The sequence below is a fragment of the Mus musculus genome, chromosome 18 (genome assembly GCF_000001635.26).
Source record: "Mus musculus strain C57BL/6J chromosome 18, GRCm38.p6 C57BL/6J".
In the NCBI taxonomy this organism is placed as follows: Eukaryota; Metazoa; Chordata; class Mammalia; order Rodentia; family Muridae; genus Mus; species Mus musculus.
In genome coordinates, this window is record NC_000084.6 from 55,084,073 (window position 1) to 55,109,668 (window position 25,596).

General features: G+C 42.8%; 1 pseudogene; it reads right to left on the bottom strand.

Annotated features, from left to right (window-relative positions):
* Nucleotides 1-1,492: 1,492 nt before the first annotated feature.
* Nucleotides 1,493-1,585, bottom strand: Gm24183 (annotated as a pseudogene).
* Between the last annotated feature and the right edge of the window lie 24,011 nt (nucleotides 1,586-25,596).

Genomic DNA, 25,596 nt, shown 5'->3' on the forward strand with positions numbered 1-25,596 from the left:
CTCTGAGGATAAATTGAGACAGTAGATGAAAGTGTTTTTGCGTAATTCTCAAAATAGGCAGCAGCAGAGGTCAGCTAAGGAGGAGTGTGAGTACAACTATCCGTTCAATAGCGGTGAGGTTCTTTTTGTTGTGTATATCTGGGTATGTGTGTATGTCTTCATGTATGTGTCTATGCTAATGTATGCATGAGTGTGAGGAGGCTGGCAGTCAACACTGAATGTCTTCCTCTACCACAATTTTACCTCACTTTTTCCAAACAAGTTCTCCTCTTGATCCCGAGCCTCACAAATTGTGCCAGACTGGCTGGCCAGCAATCTCCAGGGGTCTTCCTGTCTCCATCTCCCCAGAGATGACAGACACCTACTGCTGCTCCTTATTTTTAAGTAAGTGCTAGGGATCTGAACTTAGGTTCTTATGTGTCTTCAGCAAATACTTTACCATCTGCACCATTTCCCTAGACCCTAGGAGAGATCATTAAGGTCAATGTTATCCTTGGCCCCCTTTCATCTGCTTTAAAAATCTTCCTGTTGACACTCATGTAAACCATGAACATACCAGATATAAAATTTTGTGGTGGATGGAGACACTGGACACAACAGTTTTGCATATGCTGAGTTCCAAGTAGAGAACCAGTGGATGTCAGCTAAGGACACTAACGAGGAACTATTTGTACAATAGTTTGGAGCCGGTTTAAGAGTGCATATTAATTTGCTTACATCTTTTGGATAACAGAGTCAACCTAGCTCTGAGTCTCAGACATCAAGTGTTGAGAGGCAGCATCATAGAGGCATAGCTAATGATGGAATACCAGTTCCCCCACAATCCTCTTCCCACAGGCTGTGTGTTTCATGCAGCTCGTTACATCTTTTCCTGAGCCTGTTTATTATGCAGGTTGTAATTGCTCTCACAATTATAAAATGTAATTAACATTTAGGCAGCCCATAAAGAGTCAAGTTGAAAATGAACTTGTTTCGATGAAAACTTAAGTTAAAAGCATTAGAAATATGTGACAGCAGAGCTCTGTTATAAAGAAATTTGACCAAGTACAGAGCATACAACTGAATATTGGAAAGAGCATCTCTTAGAAATCTAGAAGGATTTTGCTTTCAGACATGATATGGATTTTGAGTGTAGTTTCTATGAATAGATGGTATTCTGGCTGGGCTGTAGCTCCATGGTAGAGCACTTGCCTACATTAGGCAAGGCTATGGGTCCTATTCTCAGCACTTAAAAAATAAAAAAAATTAAAAAATTAAAAAGCCAGTGTAGAAGTGCATGATCTTAGCTCTACATACCACAATCACCACTACCCCCCGCAAAAGGAAAATAACTCTACTAACCTGTGGGATAAGTATGCTGCATTTGGGGGGTGATTTTCTGACCTGAGTTTTTATTTTATTTATTTTTTATTGCATTACCTTTATAAGATAAACTATATATATATATATATGATTTGGCTAGAACCAGCTGCATCAATAATACCTCTGTGCTCATATCCCTTCTTGTATGTATCAAAACTCATACTGAGCAATGAGTTCTGGGTTGCAAAAGAGGATTTATTTTTGTACCTGTCCAACTGGCTCACCTGAGTTTTTAAAACAACCTGAGACTTTGCTGATAGGGCTTGGCTTCTGCTCTGGACCTTAAAGTCTTCAGTCTTGAACCTCTGTTGTTCTTGATCCTGCTTCAAGACATGGGAAGTGTTGATGCTTTTTGGATTGATTCTGCCTGTATGTCGGGCGGTATTTACCAAGTGAAATTGAGTAACCTACTAATCTTACTTACTGTCCGTGGTTTGGCATACCTAAGTTCTTCCTGTCTCTGGAATTCCCAGATGCTGTTCTCTCCGCTCAAACTTTTCACTCAGCATCAGCTCAGCTAACTCTGAGAGTTATCGTCTCATGTATGGATGTGAATGGAGATGAATATGTGTGTTTTCACATGCATGACTGTGAATGGAGAAAACCATGTGTGTTTTTTACTTTTTGTGGCCATGACTAAAATGTCTAGAAGAAACAAGGGGAAAACCTATTTCGTCTCCTGATTTGATCCCTGGCCATTGGTCCCAGTCTACTGAGGCAGGTGTAGAATGTTTGGGAGAACTGGCCAATGGAAACAAAGGTAAAGGAGAACGCAGGCACACCGCTGACACTTTATTTTTTCTTTTGCTCTCTCCATTCTGTCCTATGCAGGCAGGTCAACTATCCCATGAAACAGTGCCGCAGGCTTTCATGCTGGATCCCTTTCTTGGTTAATCTTCTCTGGAATGCCCTCCACAGACACACCTGGAGGTGCGCCTCATCATTTCCTAAGCACCTCGAACTCCAGTTCGGGTCGACCAGTAGGATTAACTATCCCAATAGACAACACGTAAATAAGTCTCAATACATTGTGGGACAGGAGGCAATAAACATCACTGGGAAAGAAGAAAGGTCCAGAAGAATAAAGAGACAAGAGTGCCTGGAGAATAACTTGTGGTGATGAATGGATTAGATAAAGTGACATTTCAGTGTAGACTGAGAGATGTAACACTCCAGACCTCCGAGCAAGAGCTCTCTAGAAAGAATGCCATAGACTGGGAAGGTTGAAGGGGAGGCCAGCCTTCTCCAGTCTCTGGAGTACTGGCTGAGAGATAAGTGTGGTTGAGGTGCAAAAATGAGTGCAGGGGCTAGAACTTTTGACAGGGCAGGGATTTAAATATTTGGAACTGCTCAGAGAAGTCAGTGTATCTCTCTCTCTCTCTCTCTCTCTCTCTCTCTCTCTCTCGCTTGCTCGCTCTCGCTCTCCCTCTACACCTACATCTACATCTATATATATCTTGATATTCCAGGCTGACCTTGAACTTTTGACCCTCATAGTTCTACCTCTCCAGTGCTGGGATAACAGCCCTGCATACCATACCTGGTTTATGAAAAACTGGGGCTTGAACACAGTTCCCTGTGCATATATTAAGCAAACATAATGTTAACTGAGCTAACTCCATCCTGAGTCCTCGTTGCTTGTATTTTGAGCTCCGTCTTCCTTTTGTGTAGAGATTAGCTAGCAGGGAAATCAGGATAGGGTTAAAGATATTGACTTATTTTTTTTAACATAAATTTGAATTGGCACATGGTTGATATTGCTTACTCTTTTCCAACAAGTAAATATTAATAACTTAAGGGCAAGGTTCATGCTTGCTTTGTAGTCACTTTGTCCCCAGCACCTAGGCAATGCTGGGCACATGAAAGTGTTTAGTAAACCTCTGTTAATGACGGGAAACAGAAGTACACCATTGTGAGGGGTTTGAGGCTAAGTGTGAAGGGAGCAGGTGTCAGGAAACTGGTGTGTGGAGAAAAAGGAGAGGTTGAGAGTCCTCCCCACCCACAGAGGATCTGAGCTGTAGGGTCTGGCTCCTGGTGGATTTGAGTCTTGCACCATGACTGGCTCCTGGTGTATGTGAGACTTGCACCAGGCCTTGGATTCAAATGACAGCCTGAAATAAATCAGAAGCTATTTTGATATTTTTCCAGTGACTGTAAAAATGCCAGGGCTGGATGGAAACTCTCTGTGTCTGGCATCCTTTAAACTTAGGCTGTCCCAGTGTTTTTGGCAGGGTGTAATTCTGGGGGGCTTCCCTAATTTCAACACTATAAGCTCCTGGGGAAACAGAGAGCTGAAGCATTAAGGAAAGAGTTCTTCAGTATAAGAAACGGATGTAGTAGCCTTTGTGTGGGTTCTTCGTTGTGAGTCATTTTCCTGTTAACATAGAGTTTATGGACATTCTCATTTCTGATAAGAACACAATAAAATGTTGCTTACAGACCCATTTCCTCTCCTCGCCTCCAAATCCCCAAGTTTCACTTATCAGGAAACCTTGCAGTTGCTTCTTGATTGATCTCACGTGGTGTGTATTGCTGGCTCTCTGTGTGTTGCTACCAGCATTGTGGATGCATCAGCTATGTCCTCCCGAGGGTAGCTCCAGTCAGAGCCCTGCTGCTGTGATCCTCGTGGTTGTGTGCTTGATGCTTATGGAAGCAATTTGCGTCACGCTGTGCTATGGGAAACCTCTTGAATATGCATTATTTAATAGTAACCCTCACCCCATGCTAAATAAAGTCCAGCAGACTTCAGCACAGGTTGATTCAGACACATGTCATGCTCAGAAGTAAGGAGGCACTCCCAGTTCACAACCCTGTGTGTGGGGAGGAGAGAGAGGGGAAACTGGTCAGGATGTAATATATGAGAGAAGTATCGAAATAAAATAAAGCCGGGCAGTGGTGGCGCACGCCTTTAATTCTAACACTTGGGAGGCAGAGGTGGGCAGATTTCTGAGTTTGAGGCCAGCCTGGTCTACAGAGTGAGTTCCAAGACAGCCAGGGCTACACAGAGAAACCCTGTCTTGAAAAAAAAAAAAAAACCAAAATAAATATTAAAATAAAACAAAATAAAATAAAAACACACACACCCCCCAAAAAAAACCCTGTTTGATTTGTGTTCTTTGTTAGAAATGAGCTTTGAATATTAGTTAACCAAGAGCATAAACATAAAGATAAAAACATCCCATTGCTATCCAAACCCACTATGCCCATAGAAGTCCAAGCATTTAACATGTTGATCATCAGAATTATGGGCTCGGAAAAATGGCAAGCCATGTTTGCTTCAAGCCTCTTTATATCACATTTAGTTGCAAAAGCACAGACAGTTTTGGCAAAATGGCGACTTAAGTGGATTTTAGGAATATGTTCATGTGGCTTTCTCATTGCACATGTAGCCCGACTTCACTACTCATGGTTAATGGGATCGGACTGAAAATTGACTGACTATGCTGTCTACGTTATACATGAAATTGGCCACACTACCTCACCCAGGCTCAGTGCTCAGCCTGAGTGAAACATTCTATGATAATTAAAGAGGATTAAGGTGGTGATGATGTTGAAGCTAGGGATATCGGGTCAGAGTACATCATTAGCTGGAGTTGGAGAAAAAAATCTCAGAAATTTTAGGAGAAAAAAAAGAAAATCCTAAAGTGGATAAATAAAAGACTCACTGGAGATATGTATAAAACACAGAATTTGTTGCTCCATAGTTAATGACTTGAGTCCTGCCCGGTACCCCTGAGGCCACCAGCATCAACTGTAATTATCTTTGAATTTCTCTCGAGCTCCTGCTGTGTGGGGTGGGACTGAAGTGACTTTGGTGCTTTCCATTGCTCAAAATCCTGGCTTATTTAGAGCCTGTTAATGGCATCATCTAGTTTTTAATTGGTCAGCTGTCAAAAAGTTCGAAAATATGAATAATCTCCCTGAGCAAAATTGGAGCCTCTTCGGATCTGACTTGAGTTTACCGTGCGAAGGAGACAGAAGCCGTCCAACGAATGGGAGGCACGGGGGGCCTCGACAATTCAAAGGCATCCTCCATCTACCTAGTTCTTCGTCATCAGGGTGATCAGCCTGTCACTGTCCACATGCTGCCCGAGGCAAAGGGTTAGAGCTGCTGAGGGTGACATACCCCGCAGCTGCAGCTGTGGCTGTTACGTGTGAGTCACATCGTATTTGTGCTTTGTTTGGATGGACGGATGGAAGGGACTACAGACCACCATTAAGCCTCTTGGTGAGATTTGCTGAATACAGCAATGAAAATCTGACCAGCATGGCCCTTAAAATCTGAGCTGTTACAATCTTCCGTCTGCGCATCTTTGACTACATCCTTCTGTTTCCCAAATTGTTGCTCATAGAACTACCCATGCGATTATGTTCCACATAAGCCTTCCTTTCCTCTTCGTGAGGCAGGCTTTGCTGAAGCTTAAAGGGCATGGAGAAAGAGGAAGGCATTATAAAACGTAAGTAACAAAAGCTACCAAAGAAAAGGACTTAGGGGGGTTTTCATTTAAATGAACTCAAGTAATATAATAAAAGGAAACACAATAAGATGAGAAACGTGGAAAAGAATGCCAGGATGCCAGGCAGAGCAGTTCACACAGGACACAGAGAAAGTGAAGAACAGGAGGAGGGAAAGCTCAAAAGACTGCCTCCTCCCACCAGGCCAGGTGACTCAGGCTTTCGGTTTATCCTCAAGTGAAGTAGACACCTGGTGAGAGAGGACTTGACTCTACCAGGCAGTAATGACAAGGGTCCCCGATAAATCACAAGGTAGCTATGTAGCCTGGAAACTAGAAAGACAAGTGATGATGTCAGGTGTCTATAAAACATCTAAAAGGAGTTGGGGGAGAGTGGACAAACATAACCACTTCCCTAACTGGAAAATAAGTACATGACCATCTCTCTGGTAGAGTCAAGGTGAAAAGCAAAGGGTGTGCCAGCCATCACTGGGTCACTCTGATATGGTGCTCAAAGCATCATCAGGCTCGATAAAGACACCTTGGCCTCCATCAGATTTCCATCATAAGACTCACAAAGGCCAATGGCAGGACACCAACCGGAAGCCCCGTCTTGAGACAACACTCCCATGGGAGCTTTTCCTGATTAAAAATAACATTTCCTCTGTGCTTACTTGCTTATCCACCTTTCGTATTCGTATTGATCCTGAGACAGTAAACTGAGAAGCCAGTGACTCAGGGTGACATCTTTGGTGACGTTTGATTATCTGATACCTTAAGCTCCTCAGTTAAGCTCACTAGAACCAAGAGATTCTCCATCATTCTAAGAAAAGCCCACTTCAGTGTCCAGGAAAGAACTGCACAGGGCTGGAGAGATGGCTCACTCATTGAGTGCATACTGTTTTTCTAGGCGCCCACATTAGGTGGCTCACCAATGTTCTGATTCCCATGTCCCAGCCTCTTTGGGCAGCTGTCCTACGCCCTAAACGCACACATACATAAAATAATATAAAGATATTTTATTTTGATATTTTTTAGAGACGGAGTTTCTCTGTGTAGCTCTGACTGCCCTGGAGCTTGCTCTGTAGACCAGGCTGGTCTCCAATTCAGAGATCTGCCTGCCTCTGCCTCCCCAGTGCTGGGACTAAAGGCGTGTAGCCCTATACCCAGCTACAATAAATACTTTTCTTAAAAAAAGGGGGGGGGACCTGTACATAAATGTTCAAGAAGCATTAGTCACAATCCTTAAAGCTTGAACCAACCCAACTACCAAATAATAAACAAAAGTACGTTCATAGAAAAGCATGTTAGGATGGACTGTGTCAGACCTGGCACAGCAAAGACAGGTCCAGGAAATGATTCTAAGTGGAAAAAACCCAAAAGCAAAAACAAACAACAAACAATAAAACAGCAGTCTGTCCTGGCTTCATTCTACTTCTGCAAGTTATGCCTATGTGAAAGATCTAGGTAGGCAGGGAACAAAACTCCTCAGGGGACAGGTACATAATTCAGGCAACCCAGCTCAGTTTCTGTTGGCGGTAGAAACTTGTTGGAAGACCTTGAAATAGTGCCAGCAGCACAGGCAGCTCTTACCAAGCAGATCTGTAACTCCCACATAGCCTGTACCCATCCATGTGATTGGACCTACTGCCTCTTTGCTTCCTTTCCCTTTTCCTTCAACACTTTAGCATCATACGATTTTAAATGACATGTCACCTCTAAACCTCATTCTACCTAACGCCGTTCTTAATAAAGTCTCACCCTTTGCTTCAGCATTTATTCTGTCTAAATTCTCATTTCTGGGCCAGTAACATTACAGAGCATGTACAAGCACATCCTACCAAGCCTGGGGGCCTGAGCTCAATCCCTTGGATCTGGATGGTTGAAGGAGAAGAACCAACAACTCCGGTAAGTTGTCCTGTGACCTCTACCTGTTTTCTGAGACAGTATCTCTGACTGGTTTGGAACTTACCACATGGGTTAGGTGGCTGGACAGGCAGGCTCAAAGGTTTACCTCCCTTTGACTCCCTTGTATCCCACCCAGCCAGGCTTTTTTAAAATGTGGGGGCTTGGGGATTGCACTCTGACTAAAAGAGACAGATTAGGATAAATAAAAATGAAGCAATTTTCTCCAAATGTTCAAACGACTCAATGATAATAAGAAAAAAATATCTTAGAGTGGAGCTAAAACAAAATTAATTCCCAATATTTACTAAGTTGAATACCCTTTTGACTAACATATCACAAGCAATGTGTGATATACTACCTGTCACAACAAGTTTTGCATAAAAAGCAAAGGCTTGATAATTCCACTTCTAAGTGCACACACCAAGGCACTGAAAGCAGAGATGCAGACAGATCCATATACGTCAGTGGTCCTAACTCCGATCTTCATGATAATGGAATGAAAACAAGACAAATCCCCAGGAGCAGATGAGTGGCTAGCACACGGTGCGGGAATAGCCAATCTCAGAGAAGAAATGCAGTTTCAGTACAGGCTACAACGCAGCTGAATCTTGGGAACAACGAGCTAGGTGAAAGGAGGAAGGCGCAGCAGGCCAAACATTGATTTCATTTCTGTGAGGGTCTAGCTAGGCGTCTGTAGAGACAGGAGGTAGAATAGAGATTAATGGGGCCTAGAGGGAAGGGCTCACGGGGAGTTAGTGTTTAGCTGCGGCTTCTGCCTAGGCTGGTGAAAGCGTCTGCTGGTCTCTACATACATTACAAATATGTGAAGAGACACAGAGACAGGGGAAACTAAAAGCGTAGACTTGCTCTAGTGCTTTTTGTTTTAAATGGCTCCAGTTTTCATGGAATCATGGGAAGGTTGTCCCTACTGGGTCTTCTTATCATTGTGCTAACTGTAAAGCTGTGCGCTATTCCCTCTCCTTCTTCCTCCCCCTCCCCCTCTCCCTCTTCCTCCTCCTCCCTCCCTCCCCCTCCCCTTCCCCTGCCCCTGTTTCTCTACCTCCCGTCCCCCTTCCCCTCCACTCCCTCTAACCTCTAGTCTAGACCAGGCTCTACAACTATCTTGATAATCCCATCATTGCCAAGTGTCTGAGCTGCTCTAGGCAGTGACACATTTCCTTCCGTGGGGGGGGGGGGGGAATACATTGCTTATTCATTCCAATTTTCCTTCTGTTTTCCTTTCCACATAACATAAAGTTTGATTGGCTCACATGAAATTGCACAAGTTATTAAAAATCAAGATGCCACAAACATCAGGCAGAGGCAAGATTTCCTGGTCACCCCTGCCCCAGCCGCCATTCTCCACTATTACTTCCCTTTGAAAGATGAGGTTTCCTTATAATAAAAATGAAATGTAACTCTCTCAACCCCGCTTTTAAAGAACTGATTTCTGGCTATGGCTAAAGGGGTGACACATAGCTACAAAATAGCAGCAGCTCAGAGGCTTCAAAAGGGGGAAGGGTACACAGCCAAACTTTTCCTTACAAGATACCCCTTTCCCAACCATGAGCGCTGGCCCACAGCTGCAGTTACCTTCGGAGTACAGACAAAACTGCTTAGAACACTGTTCCATCAGCAAGGATTGAAGGCATCTCAGTATGGGAGAGTCTTAATATTTTAAATTTGCTTTTAATTTTTACGGTGGTGATTTTTATTATTGCCACCCTGGCTTGCTTATTTATTTATTTATTTATTTATTTAGTTGTTGTTTTATTGTTTCTGGGTGGAAACCTTTGAAGTGAAGTGAAATTGTAGTCATCAGGCACCCTTTAATCTTTTCCTTTCTCTCCAGGCAGCTCCCTTTTCTTTCCATCATGCCCAAAGCCAGATAACACTTTCCTGCTGAGAAAATTTTAAAGCCACCACCCAGCTCCAGCAAATGAGGGCTGTCATGGTTTGGGGATGAGAAAATCTACTGCAGCTCTCACAGATCTCAGACTTGATAGTGGGTAATTGACAGCCGGAAGGACTTGGTCTCCTGGCAGAGTCAGAAGGAGGGTGAGCCCTGTGGGCTTCATTTGGGCAGAGATAAAACAGGTTTTCATTTGGTACTCACAGAGAGAGCATAATTAACCTTTTAGAAGTTTAAGGATGATCAAATTGTTATTCATTTTGCAAATGAGAAGAGAGAGCTTTCCTTCCTGCCAACAAAATGCCAGTGAAGATTTCAAGGTCACTGGATGATCTCTTTGAGGAAAAGAAAGACACACACACACACACACACACACACACACACACACTCACACACACTCACACACACATAGCATACACACACACACAGAGGAGGGAGGGAGAGAGAGAGAGAGAGACAGAAAGAGAGAGAGAGGGAGAGGGAGGGAGAGGGAAGGAGAGGAGGGAGAGAGAGGGAGCACATTAAAATACCCAGGAATAAAATAAAATAAATGCTCTCTCTCTCTCTCTCTCTTGCTTTGCTCTATGCTAAATATCTTAGCACAGATCTACTTTGGCATCTTGGAAGATAATGACACTAGCCTGTCGGAAAACAGAATATAAGCCTCCAACTGATACTGGAGGTACTGGCAATGTGTTGGCGTGTCTTGATGTTTTTAATAGGCTAGAAGGAAGGGCATTTTGTGTCATAAACACATAAGTATGGTGGCTCGTCTAACACTGCTACCATGTGAGAGCTCTGCCTTGTTAATGGCAGACGGCTAGGGCTTTAGATGTTTCTTCGTTTTGCTTTGTTAAGTGTTTAGCTAAGTGAGTGCTGGGGAGGACTAGACATGGTGCTCTTGAGATGGCTGTGGTCAGTATGCAACGGGTGTTAGGCGAATGGCCTCATTGTGTAGCTGTGTTCTTTGCCATATCACACGCACTTCATCTACTGAGGTCAGAACAGGGAAGGAACACTCTATGGCTATTTCCATTAAAGGAAAGAAAGAAAAAGAAATGCACTCGCAAACACAGAAACCCACATACATACACTAAAATTTATGATAATTTCAAACATAAAGAACACTCTGTATTAAAAAGTGTGGGCACATTTTCTTTCTATTCCCTGGGTGTGTCTATCCTAGGCTACTGATACCCACTCATAACAATGATACTACGATACGGAGGAAAAGCTGAAATTCAAACAATTCACAGTAACCTTCATTCTTATTTTACCAATGTTCCAAAATAATGTTCTTTAGAGTAAGTGTTCTGTAGTTCAGGGAGAATTGAAAATTATATTTGATTTTTACTCTCTTTATGAAAACCAATGGTTAAGTTTCTTAACCTTAACGTTTGCCTTTCATGATGTGGTTTCCAAGAGTGTACGCCATTTATTCTGTGGCATCTTCCCCAGTTTGTGTTTATCTGACATTTTACTATAGCATGATTCACGATGCATGTTCCCCACTCAGGAACACAAGGTAGGTAGCGTTTGTGTCCTGGTCATTGTGTGGAACTAGGAGCCTTGAGCTCGTGAGAATATAGAGCTGCACGGATAAGCTCGTGACTGCGACTGCTCCTTCATATTCAACGAACGCATCTCAAGAGGCATCTTTCATTTTATTGTTATTTTTTACCTCAGATGAGCATTCAGAAGCACGGAAGCACACTGTAGACAACACCGATATCTTTCCCTTTCTATTTTACTTTGTTCATTTTTTTTTTCCCCAACGCTGGGTATGGAGCTCAGGGTCCCACAACTGCTAGGCAAGTGCTCTACTCCAGAGCAACATTCCTGCACTCAAGAGTCCTTAAGGAGTTAAAATAAAAAAAATCTCAACTAAATTAAACACAGCGGACTTCTAGTTTTTCCACTCTGTGTATGGTTCCGTCCTGGGCAGAGTCAAGCAGAGTCTTTTTCTTCTATCATCCTATCCAGAATCAAATTATTTCCTAACAAAACAAGCAAGGAGTCATCTTCACACATGGCCTGACTGTGAGAGAAGATGACAGGCAGGCAAAGGAATGGTCAAGGGAATAAGGGATGAATAAAACTGAGGAAATGTGAAGAGCAAGAACATCACATGGCAGTTTACAAGGTCCCGACATGGTACCCGTGCTTCAGTTTGAACTTATCTTTATACCAGCTCCTCCAGCATTCGACCCTTCCCCCACAGTTATTTCCTACTTCCGTCTATTGTTGTCCATTTTAGCAGGAACAGCGGTGTCTTCCTGTAGGAAGCACGTTTAATTAATTTGAGACAGAGTTTATCATCAGTTTCCTTAAATTGTCCAGTCGTGCCATTACTGAGAATATGTTTAAAAGTCAATATTATTCCGGAGATAGGGAGAGATGACAAAGTAGGGTCAATAAAGCCATGTCCTCTAGCTCACTCTGTGCCTAGCTATGCGATTCATCCATGAAATGAACCTGGTGCCCAGGAAAAACATAATTCTCTTTGGCACTGAGACAGGAGGGTAGTGCTCCAGCACAGAGAAGACACTTGGCAATGACATACACAATGCTTCCGACCACATCCTTACAGGAAAGGAGCAAATGTATTACAGGGTCGATTCTTTGTCACCGTGGCCCCATGGCCTCACACCAGGAATGAAAGGAGCCAGCCAGTTAGTGGCAATTCTTTTGAACAGTCTTGTTTATTCCGAGATTAGCTTGGAGGATACTGAAGGTGTTTATTTTCAAATGTGCTTTTAATCTCCTCAGGCCATGTCCTCAATCCTGTCAGATGGGAATGACCGGAGCTTCCTCCCTGATGGCAGGCAGGGCTGCATAAGGTGAACCCATGGAAACCACCCAGCAGGCCTGGAAGAGGAGATGAGCAGGTGGGAGTTGTTCGCTTTTCATTTTCAGGGAGAAATTATAATTGAATGTTTAATCAAAGCTCCAAATAGATCATGTTCACAATAATTTACTCTTGAAAATTTTAAAGCACTTTTGCTAGGCTGCCACCTTGGCACATCACTGAAATGCCTGGCTTTGTATAATTCCTGTGTGTGTGTGTGTGTGTGTGTGTGTGTGTGTGTGTGTGTGTGTCTTTCTACTAAACTAGGCAAAGCAAGACGTAAAATTCATACCTGGGAACTTTAGTGAGTTTTCCGTTTAAGGTTAACTCTAACCCAGTTAACTGTTGGCATTGGTAATAGAAAACAGGCTTTCTCACTGGCTGCCAAAGCTGGGCATTGAAAACTCAGTACCATCTGGGAACTTGCTAGAAATGCACACTCCGAGTACTACCCCATATCTTCCCAGCCAGGAGCTCTATACTCAGTGTCACACTGCAGGTGCCTGATACTTTCTACGGTTGAAAGCCACTGCCCTGTTCCAGCAGAGCAATAAGGTTCATCACCAGCAACCATCCCTTTTAACAAAACATCCTGTGATCCTGGAGAGAAAGGAGGCAACAGTACCCACTGGGTCATACCATTTTAAATGAAGAAAAAAAATAAGATCACCTTATTTGCATCCCTAATGTCTCTTAATTTCAACATTAGATTTGGCCAATTGGGTCCCCTCCTAGTCTGCCTTTAATATCAGCTTGGCTTAATACTGATTTCAATTTGCAGGACTAAAGAAAACTACAAACCACTCTTTGAAAATACCCTCTATCACTTGTCAGTCCACAGTCCTCAATCCCTTCCTCTTGTCTGCTGTCCAGGGTACAGAATAAAAATTCAAACAAGAATATTCATGTTTGCCTGGCCCGCTCACTGGGTATATTTAAAACTTTTTCTTTATTTCTGAGAATTTCAGTCATGCATACAATAAAATGTGATCTTATCTACTCTTACTTTCTTCTTTCGATTTCCCCCAAGTTCTTCCAATGTATCATCCTCCCAACGTAATGACATGCATGCATACATACATACATACACACACAGACACATGTACATACATACATACATACATACACAGACATATATACATACATACATACATACACACATATTAAACAGTACACAGTTCTGTATATATATGTGTGTATTTTATATAGCAGACTATATATATAATATGTATGTATGTATATATATGTATATATATATTATATATTTATATAGTCTGCTAAGTCAAAGCAATGTCCATATGTGCAAGGATGTGAAAGCATCCACACAGGCAAAGGAAACATGCCAGAGACAACATCTTTAATAATGACTAATTCTCCCATCTTCAGCAGGTATACGTTATCAGTAACGTTTAGTGTTGGGTGGAGCCTGAAATTTATCTACTACATGTAGGCTAGAATTTGTGCCGGCTTGATCTTCTGTAGGTATCATAGCTGCTAGGAGTTCATGCTTACATTAGCCATGCCATAGCCAGAAGACAGCATTTCTCATCACCTCTGCCCATCTGTTGACTGCTATATTCTTTCTACCTTTTCTTCTGCATTGTTTCCTGAACTCTGGCAGTGGAAAGATTAATAACCATTTCCCAGTTAGAACGAATACTCTCTTATTCTTGCCCATTGGGTAGCACATCAGGCGCATTCTAAAAAGTTGGATATTGACTGATAATCTTATATTTTGGGTTGTGAGTCCAGCCTTTAATGCCTGAGCCATCTCTCCAGATGACTCATAATCTTGTTTGAAGTCGTAAGAAGCAGAGAACTGTGAGGAGCCATGAAAGTCTTGAGTGAATGTGTACTGTTTGACATGGCAAAAACCAAGTCAAGGCCCCCAAGGCCTCAGACCTATGAAAGTGGCCTCCCTTGGGGAGACTTAAATGAAATTGGCAAAGTCTTCCTCTGGTCTGAGTGGGAATGTTGACGGTGTGTTGCACACGTTAGCAAGCAGTTTCCTAGTCCTGGATAACTGCAACCTGAGACCATTCCTCTACAGCACTGGGTCTCAACCTTTCTGATGCCGAGACCTTTTAATACAGCGCCACATTTTATGCTGACCCCCAACCATAAAATCATTTTTGTTGTTACTTCATAACTGTAATTTTGCTACTGTTATAAATTGTGGTATAAATATCTGATATGCAGGAGATCTAATAGGTGACCCCTGTGTAAAGGCCATTTGACTCCCAAAGGGGTTGAGACATATAAGTTGAGAATCACTGCTCTATAGAAAATCTTCTACCATGCTATATAACTCGTTCTTTCTGTGCGGTATATAACAAATGTGAGGAGGTTCTGTTATTAGATACTTGGTACAGATTCAGCAGAGAACATAGCCCACCTGACTTCAGCTTTTCTGCATGTGTTTCAGTCCCTTGCAGCCCTAATCACATTGAGGTTTCTAGGACCAAGTACAGCTGGACAGGACAGAGAAATACAATTTCTTTTCAGTTAGGGATCAACGTTCAGTAGTAAATTTTAGGACAAACATTACTTTTAATTTTAAATTTGCCTCATTTAGTCAAATGTCATATCCATTTCAAGAAGGAAGAGTGAACACACTAGTATCTTCTGGCTTGCAGCAAGCTTTTAGGGTTTTCCATTTTGAAAAACTTAGTTTTTACAATATGAAAATTATAGACGGAGTGACATTTAAACCTTTGCTTTTCATAGCATTTCACACTTACACCATTTTAAAAGACAGCTATTAACATTTACAAAAATCTTTCAGAAACCAAATGTTCTAACATGCAGAATTCCAATTATACTGTGTAAGAGGGTTATCAACCATTCTTCTACAAGAATTCTTTGAAGTGTCTGGTATTAAACCAAGAGCTAAAATGTCAGTTGCACATAGACAATAAATTAGGGTTTATAAAATCTTGTAAGATTTATTTAATATTACAATTTTGACCTTTAGATTGCCTTCACCATAGCTTCTCTCTCTCTTTCTCTCTCTCTCTCTCTCTCTCTCTCTCTCTCACCTACCCTGCTGTCTCTTTCTCAACTTGCATGTATGCTATACAAAATTATCTGACTTATTCATGCTGTGAGGATACTGCTCTTGCCTCCTAGCTCACTAGTTCCCTCACTCCTCCTATTTAGAGCAACAAAACCCTGGCATATGGTGCCTATTTCTGTGCAGAGCACACAAGTGGAGTCATGAGGAAAATGTTACCCTTTTGTCCTGGAGCAGGAAGTCCTTCCTTGTGGAATGGATCCTGGGGACAAGCTAGAGGCTGTACAGCACCACTCAGAATCCTCAGCTTTTTAGCAAGGAGGATGGAAGGTGAGGCATCTCACACATAGAACTTCAATTTTGAATGAGATTGACTAAAACTATAAGAAAAAAAAACCTTTCAGACAAAATTTTCATTATCCCCATTGAGAAAACCAAAACCAGAATTTTCCTAAAAGAATGCACATCAATGAGGACTACCATTTCTCTCACACCTCATAGGAGAAGCCTGCAAGCAACGTGTGCTCATTACTAAGGACTTTTCCAAAAAGTGTAGTGAATGTAGAAGGGAGACGGGAGATATTAGGATGGAGGGATCAAGAGGCAATCATCTTGGTCTTTCCAATTGTTGGTAACTGGGAATTACGTTCTGTCTTCCACATACTAGAAAGTAGCTTAAACCTGAGTAGGTAGATTGGAAGAATACTTTTAATTCAACCAAATTATCTCTTTCCCTTTCCTTGTCTTTCCCTTGCCTTACCCTTGCCTTTCCCTTGCTCTTCCCCTCCCCTCCCCTCCCCTCCCCTCCCCTCCCCTCCCTCCCCTCCCCCTCCTCTCCTTTCCTTTCCTTCCCTTGTCCTGTCCTTTTGTCCTTGTCCTTGTCTTGTCCTTGTCCTTGTCCCTGTTCCCTCCCTCCCCTCCCCTCCCCTCCCCTCTCCTCCCCTCCCCTCCCCTCGCCTTTCCTCCCTCACTCCCTCTCTCCTTCTTCCATCCCTCCTTCTTTCTTTCCTTTAATGGAAACAGGTTCCTACAGACTCCAGGCCTCCCACTTGCCGTGTAGCCCAGGCTGAGGCTGTTCTGGAACTCCTGACCCTTCTGCCTTTACCTCCTGTGTGCCCGAGTGCCATGGCTACAGTGTATGCCACTTTGTTCAGATTTTTTTCTTTTTAAAAGAGTTGTTTTATTTTTATTTTTTTTATTTTTTGGTTTTTCAAGACAAGGTTTCTTTGTATAGCCCTGGCTGTCCTGGAACTCACTCTGTAGACCAGGCTGGCCTCGAACTCAGAAATTCACCTGCCTCTGCCTCCCAAGTGCTGGGATTAAAGGTGTGCGCCATCACTGTCCGGCTTTATTTTTAATTCTGTGTCTGTGTCCGTATGTGTTGAGTGCATGTGAGTGCTGGTGTCTGCAGAGGCCCTGGAACTAGAATTACAGGTAGTTTTGAGCCGCCTGCCATGAGTATTGGGACTAAATTGGAATATTTTGCAGCTCTAGGCCCAGCTTTTAAATTTTTATTTATTTATTTATTTACCACTGTAAGTAAATCTTAATAATGTCAGCAAATATTTATATAGACCAAACTTCACTCTAAATGTTTTATGTATCCAGTCCTCAGAAGGACCGAGATTTACAGGTGAGTAATCAAATATGGGAAAGCATATGGAATCTGCTTACAGCCAAACTATAGAGACATAATTTGTAGCCCAGCAGTGTGGCTCTGCAGTCCTTGTACTACTCCTAATGTTTCCCTTCTGAGAGATGCCCTAGTCAGGAAGATTGAGGAAACTAAGCAAGTCTATTAACTTTGCAAAGTGTTTTTTAAGAAACAGAAATCAGAAGTTACAAATGCCCTCACACTCAAACCTTTATAGCTGTCACTTTGTCACCTGCTTTTGAAGGCAGCTACTACATGTTGGAGCCAAGAGCAAGTAGCCAAACCTAACAGTGAGGGATTGCCTCAGTGAGTGGTTCTCTTCAACCAACTGCCAAGCCAGAAGCCTGCGATCAACATGCAGTTAATTGGTACATTCATGTCGATTCTCTTTTGCAGCAGATCGGACACTTTTCTATAATTTTGTCAAACAACACATTGTGGTGCATGGTAAGAACACATTTCTGGGTGTTTGTTTGTTATCATCTAAGATAAATTGACACACACAGGACATCAGCCCAAAGGAGGGTGACTTGTGCTGTTTTAGAGTATTGCTATGATTTGGTACAAATCCATTCCTATTTATCCAAAACAAACTGCAGGATGGAAAGACGTCTTATTTCCAGTGGATGAATTTCTTCTTTGAAGCAACATCCCATATAATCACATTCTAGTATAGCTAAAGAATTGGGTCATGTTCTTGGAGTTCATCGCAGGACGCTTGGCCCACAACCATAAGATGTGCACAGCACACGTAGTTGCCATCCATCTGTTGTACACACTGAGATCCGCCTAGCAGATCTGCTGTCATTATAGCCTCTCATACGCCTCCACCTGGGTCTTCTATACATTTCACACACTGGTTACAAATACTTCATGCATGAATGGGGCAGCTTTGTGAAAGCCACCCATTGTATGTTGTCATGGCAGCTGAAGGGGATCAGATATACTACTTTGAGATATGTCTCTTTAAACAAAGATTCTTTTGAACTGAAGATGCTTAGTAAATTGAAGCAAACACAAGGAATTCTTGGCACCGCCCCAGTCTGCAAAAAAGCAGGACATAGATTTCCCTTTTATTAAAGAAAGTCTGTGTTTGTGCTAGGATTGTTCGCTTGTAAATGGATCCTCGGGTGCTATGAAGGAAAGATGACTCAGGAGATAACACATCACTCACAGGGATGCAATTCTGTACAACAAGATTTACTAAGCAATGCATCTATACATGCATCCTCCCCACCCTCCTACATCTTAGCCTTCACAGAAGCCCAGCCCCCTGCCCTTGCTTTGTCCTTTCTCCACGTTGTATTGCTCTCTGTTTACTTGGTATAGGAGTCTCCAGGTCTAAGGGCCTCTTTGGGGTTTTTCACTGTTCACTCACATTAGCCTCTTCATGTGCTTATGAAGTCAACATTTCCCCTAGTGGCTCTGTCACTTACCAATTTAATTCACAGTCTTTGGTCATGGAATAGAAGAGGATAGAATAGAGTTTTTGCTTCTCTGAACTCTTTGAAGGTAAATTTCATTATGTTTTAGAAACTTACCTCTACAGTCAAGTACTACCCATCCTGTGATAATAAGAATAGCTGCTAGCCATTGTATTCTGGGTCTTCTCTTATGAAACAATTTATAAATAAGACGGAAAATAAGTATATATTACATAAATATAAATATTAACAACAGTTGGACGAGTTAATACCTTAATGACTGTAGTAATGTTTCAACCAGTTCGAAGGTTCGAAGAAGAATATTTTTTAAAGCTTTGTTGATGTATTAGAAATACTGAAACTAATGAGGAGATGGTGGTCAAACTGGCCTTTTTCACAGTGAGAAATAGAGTCAACTGAACCGCTGCTGTACAGGATCCACCCGCCAAAAGACAGAAATGGTTTTGCAGTGTTATCACTTCTCTGAACTGTTCGGAATTATAAAGCAGTACAAAGACAGCAAGAAACAAGAATCAGCTATCTCAGAGAGGTATCTCGGAATGCCTCCCACCCCACTATTTACCAGTCTCCTGCCTCCATTCCACTTTACCATATCACTTCCCACCTGTATTGGTACAAAAGCTTCCTCCCTAGTATGTCTGCTTCAGGAACCATCTTGTTCCAGTTGGAGCTGGGTGCTGTTACCAGTTTAATCTTCTTTCAGTTCTGAGATTATTACAATCCCTTTAAAAACCACTAATGGCTTCCTGCTGCCTGTAGATAATATTTGAAAGCTCTAATCTGGTCCACTAGGACTTAGCCACAGATTGTCAGGGTTTCCAGTTGCAAATTACAAAACCCAAAACAAAACAAATAATAACAATAACAACAGTAAAACCTCTTGTTGGTTTAAAGGAAAAAAAAAAAAAAACCCTGGATTTGAGAAGATGATATTATACAAATCACAGACTTGCCAGCAGAGCAAGAGAAACAGGCCAGGAAGCTTGTCAATAGAGCTAGTACTCAAAACCAGGCTACCCAGTTAGCTGGACCAGGACTTCAGTGTTTGCCCCAGATGGCTAGCACTGAAGCAATCACCATGGCTACTGTCTTGTGCTGCAGGCACTGTGCTAGTGTCACACGTAAAAAAATCAAGGTGACGGATGTTTCAGACCATTGCCCATACTTTACGGCAAGGACTGTTGAGAAGGTAGTTGGCTCCACCTTTAAGGATCTCATCTGTTATTTCCATGCCTGTATCAGTGCACTTTGGTTTTATTTGACCCTGACTGCCTTCCTTTAAACAGCCCTGTCCTGTTGCTGGCACCCCTCCCCGCACTAGCCTCCCCCTCCCTTTAGTGACACTTAAACTCCTTCACGTCCTCTTTTTCCTCTCTCTGATTCTAAAATGAAAGGAATCTGAGAAGTCCTTACTGGAAAAGGGAAGACATTGAAAATGCAGGGTGATTGATAAATATTCGGGAGAGTCTTCCTAACTTCATGTTTTGCTGGTAACAACTTGTTATCCTACCTACATACAAAAAAATAAAAATAAAAAAATTTTTTAAAAACCCACCCCAAAACTAGAAGAAACAAACTAGGTAAACAAACAACCCTCCCCAACAAACTATCAGTCTTTGTTTAATTTAGCAAACATGTAACGGCCCCTATATGCTAAGCTCTGTACTGAGTAATGAAAATAGAGCAAGAATCAGTATTTCTAGGAGATTTTAGTCTGGGTTGGAGATATTATACAGACAGTGGAAAGTCACCAGACTGTGCTACAGCAGTGTAAATGTAGCTAGCTTTGGGAATGCCTACATTGACTGGGTGGTGACAGTGACTCTGCCATCACACAGGGACAGGTTCTGGTTCTGGGCGTCTTTCCTCATCTGCTCATCCACAAAACCATGCGGTGTATGCTTTCTACCCCACCGTATGTTCTACACCTTTCTCCTAGCATGCTCCCTGCCTTCCCTGCTTCTACAGCTGCCTTTAGACTTTGCCTGGATCTTTCTCTGTGGCTTTGTGCAAGTCGGGTGTTCTCTTCCTGGAGACCATCTTCACCGGCATGGCCTCTGCTGGCTTACAGTTCTGCTGCAGCTCTGCTGGGTGACATTTAGCTGCTTCTGCTATCAGCGTCATCTCCAATGTGCAGCATGAGGGACCTGTAAGTGACACTGACCTGTCTCTGGCTGCTAGTCATTGTGTGTGTGTGTCTGTGTTTGTGTGTGTTTACTGATATTCTGTTTGCTTCCCACATATTTTGGTAGTTTTATTTCACTGTCTCAGTGTATCAGTGGATCATTTTTAGTGATTAGTTAAATCTTAGCTATTTTTTTTTCTGGACCCCATCTACGTCCAAGTGCATAAGATTTCAAGTTCTTAACGCATGATCTGGGTAAAACCTAAACTCTGCATACTGTCACGGACCAGCAGAGCAGCGAAATGCTGGTCCAGAAATAGACTTTTCTCTTCTTGTCCACTTCTGAACTCTACTACCATTAGGGAAACCACAGTGCATGGATGGACTGTTTGAGCTGTGGCATTGCAGAAATGGCATTGCATGGCTAGCCTTGTGTCTTTTTCTCCTGTAGTTTGTGGGTTCCCAGAGGTAAGTGTCTCTGATTCTTTATGGAAGGACTAAAAATCTCCATCAACCTGTCTCCAACTCAAGAGACAGATGTCGAATACATAAATAATTGAAATAAATGGTCGTCTTACTAATAAGGCAGTTGGCAGCCTGGGTTTCACAGGACGACTTGACCTACTTAATATTTTCAAATGACGTGCACTGTCTCAATAGCTATCTGACTGCCTTCCAAGGGCGGAAGTGGATGGCAGGTGTGGGTTCTGGCCTGGTGGTTTGCTGGCTCTTTGGCGTTTTGGCAGGTGCTAGTAAAGACTGCTGGGGCGGCGAAGAGAGACTCCACAGAGCTTATTGCATTCCATGCTTTATTTCTGTGGCATTTATGAAACCAGGTTACCCAGTAGAAATACAACTGTGACTTCGTAATGGCTGCTTCTTGAAACTGTTCTCTCATTGCCTAAATCCATAGGAGAAGGTGCCTTCCACCCACTGCTTAAATACTAAATATTCAGTACCTTTCACATGTCCGTGTTCATAGAGCAAGCATGTTAGTTGTAGTAGAAAGTTGATTGATTTGAGTATGGTATTTATATAAACCTATACATACCTTCTTTAAACCACCTATAACCACTTAAAACATGATATGTATACAATTGCTATCTGATTCTTTGTTACACAGTATTGTTTGGGGCATTATAAGCAAGAAAGTACTATATCTGTTTAGTACAGATACTTTCCCCTGCCTAATTGTAATCTGAGGTTAGTGGAAACACAAGCCAGACAATAGAAACAGAACCTAGAAAATGGAATAGAAGCAATGGAGGGGAAAGTGAAGAATGTTGACTCCTCCAGCTATGTTAATCGTGACCATCGGAGGGACACAGGCTACATATTTCAACAAATTGAATTGTAGTTTCAATAGAGCTTGCCCTGCTGCTCTTGGCTCTCCTTTGCCTGATGCTGTGGTAGGAATGAAAGTAGCCCTCCGAGGCTCATGTGTTTGAGTGCTTGGTCCCCAGTTGGTTGAACTGTTTAGGAAGGACGAGGGGGTGTTGCCAAGTCACCTGGGGCCAGCTTTGAGGTTTCAGATGACTGGTGTGATTTCCAGTGTGCTCTCTGACTCCTGCTTAGGAATGGAAGTGTGAGCAGTGGCTGCTCCAGCTGGCCTTCTTCAGCTGCTTGCTTCTCATTATTTCTTCCCTGCCGTCATGGACTCTAACCTTGGGCACTGTAAGCCAGATTAAATGCTTCTGTTTATATGTTGCCCTGGTTTGGGTGTTTTATCACAGAAATAGAAAAATGTCACCTGGAGTGTCAATTTCCTGATTCATTCTGTGTGGAACCTCCTGCCTCACACATGTATCTAAGAGTTGCTGTCAGATTGCCTGTTAGAATCTTTTATTAGTCCTTCGTCTTCAAAACCAACATTGTATAGGTCATAGGAAGCATTCAATCAACTTTTACTGAATCAGTCAAAGTGAAAAATCACCACAAATTGATGTCATAATAGAATCAGAAGGTCAAATGTCCCCTCAGTACTGCTTTTAATCCCTTTCCTCAATGACTCTGGATGCTTTTTTTCCCCATCACTACACAGAGGATGTCTGGAGCTTCTGATTTATTTATTCTGACCCAGAGTCTCACGCTGTAGCCCAGGTTGGTCTCAAACTCAGTCTTCCTGCCTCAATCCCCGAGGAACAGCACTACAAACACACACCAGCACAACCAGCTTCAAACTCCTCCTCTAGCCCAGCAGCTCTGTCCTAAAGCAGCTCACTTATTTACATTCGAAAGTGTAACTTGTGGCTTGCTCTCTCCTTCTCTCCTCTTTACACACATGAACCTGTCTTCCACATGAGATTCTGAGCCCATTCCTTATCTCAGAGAGACACTGCTTCTTACATTATCCATTCTGCTGTATCTGCAGTTTCCAGCCGGCCCACATCCTCTCCAGCTATGGCACCTTCTGTTTCCTCCTGTTGTCACATCCTTTGATGAATGGCTGCACTCTCTTGCCTTATGGTTGTTTGCAACTCTCTATGCTAGGGACTGTGTCTGTTTTTGCCAATGTAGCAGCAAACAGCTCCATGGCTAAACTCAGCAGATATCTTCTCGTGCTTATCTCCATTCTCCTTTCTGACACATTTCAGCCCATGCGGAACTCCTGTCTCCAGTCTTTGATTCTCAGCACCAACGTCTGCTTGCTTCTCATTATTCTCTTACCCTGTCATTGCTTTTCCTGTCTCTCCAAGTCTCTGCCTTTGTCTTGATTACTTTTTGTCTCCCTGCGTACTAGTTGGTATCTTTCGTCGTTAGTCTCTTCTCCTCTTCCCCATAACATATGCTCCCTAGAAAACCACAGCCTCTGTGAGCTCTACATCTGAGCAAAAATGGTGTCTCTGCTTGTGACTGCTCTCCCAATTTATCTCCTGACTTTCCTACCTGACTCAGTCAGAAGTTTTTATACTCTCTGTTAAAGTTCACCCACCAATATGGCAACCCTTAGGTTCCCAGTTCAGAGTACACTCGGTTTTCTGTTCCCTTAAGAACATGCTACTTTTTGCCTGCAATGCCAACTTCTGTTTACTTCTTTTCCCCCAAATAGAATGGAAGCTTTTTGCCAGTTCTTGTGCTTCATCCCTGGCAAAGTGCCTGACACAGAGGAGGCACTTCAGTGTTGGGGGAAAGAAGGAAAATATCAGATCTCTACTTGAACAAGTCTGGAGATGGGGAGGAGGTTTTGTTTATCCAGGTTTTGTGCTGTTAATTTGAGCTTCTGGCCCACTTCCTCCACCCCACTGGGTCCATTCTGCTAGCTAAGGCTGCCCTTGTTCTTAGGAACACCTATACCATGTTTCCAGCTGTTTATCTGATGCCTCCTCTTCCTGCCATTCATCAAAAATATGCTCACATGCCACTGAGTACACCTGCGAGACATAAGGCTCTCTCTTCTTGTTCCTGTACTCTACCGCTCAGACTAGATTCGATTATAACACAAACAACATACTCAGAGATGTCTGTATCTCATATGTGCACATCTAAAGTGGTCGTTGTCATAAACACCAAGCTGACCCAAATATCCCCCAACACCTTTGTTCGTCTCCACGGTGCAGGAGACCAGAATTTGGCAGAAGCAACGAGGAGCTGCTGCCAGTACCAGGTTATTAAAAACAAGACAGCTCTTCTCTCTCCCTCTGCCCCCAAGCCTCTCCTCAGTTATAGGTGAAGTTACCTGCCACAGAGACCCACAGGAAAGCAAGCTGAGGTCTTTGACTGACAGCTCCTTGAGTTTGGAAGTAGATCCCCAGCCTGAGATCCCTGCAGACCAGAGGTAAAAAGTTTTTGACTGTAGACCTATGAGAAAACAGGGAGATCCGCAAAACTGCACCAGGATGGCTGGTGCTCAGAACCCATGTGATTCCCACACCTCCTCATATCCTGTCGTGTCTGAACCTCGCTTAATCTGTTCTCACACAGCACCAGAGAACCATGGACTCTGACATCCGCCCTTTTCCTCAGGATGTCCTCCCATCCTAACCACCCTTTCTACCTATGTCCACTGGTCAGCATCTCTACTCCCATAAGGCCTGGCTGGCCACACCTACTGGTTGGGGAGGGCCTTCTCCTCTGAAGAACTCATACAACTACATCCTCCTCTGAAGAACTCATACAACTACATTTGCTCTTTGCCTGTATGTAGCTGCTCTTGTCTGTGATGTCTCCATCTCATTGGTTGACTTGCTCTGTGAACTGATCCACCTGGTGTAGAGAACATATAAATATCTGTTGAATGAAAACATTATTCTTTCATGCTGTTTTGCAATCTCTTAGTAGGTCATCTTTAGCCATTTTCATTCACACCTTGGCTTACTCCTTTTTTCCAGAACAGGTGATGGAACTGGACCTCCACATCTGGGCCTAGTTGTTGGCCTTCTCTTCTGCTTTGGGGTCCTGCCTTCAGCGATGAGACTTTCAAAGACGACATTGTTTCCTGGACAGTAATGGTTTTCACAGTTCTTTGATTTCCTTGAACACCCGAAGAAGCAGGAGACCTTGTAATTCCATGTGTCTCATCATTTCTGCAGACATACCTGGAGAGCCGAGCTTTCCCACTGAGCTCTAGACTTAGCTTTTAATTTTTCAAGCTATTTGAAAGTCTAAATAAACTTCCCCTCTGTGAGCGTCTCTTTCATCAACTTCCACGACTCACTTCTTAACACGAAGATGCTAATATTCGAAAATGATTATACGAATGAGTGAACGAATTCGCTTTGCTTTTGGCTCCGGCACTGTATTTGATGTGAAAGCAACTGCATCCAATTCTTTTTCCACCTCAGTTGTGAAATTAAGGTACACATTTTATTTTATAGTTTGCAGGGGAACGGGGAAACGGCTGGAGTAAATGGGAAACCGGATCAAGAAAAAGACATT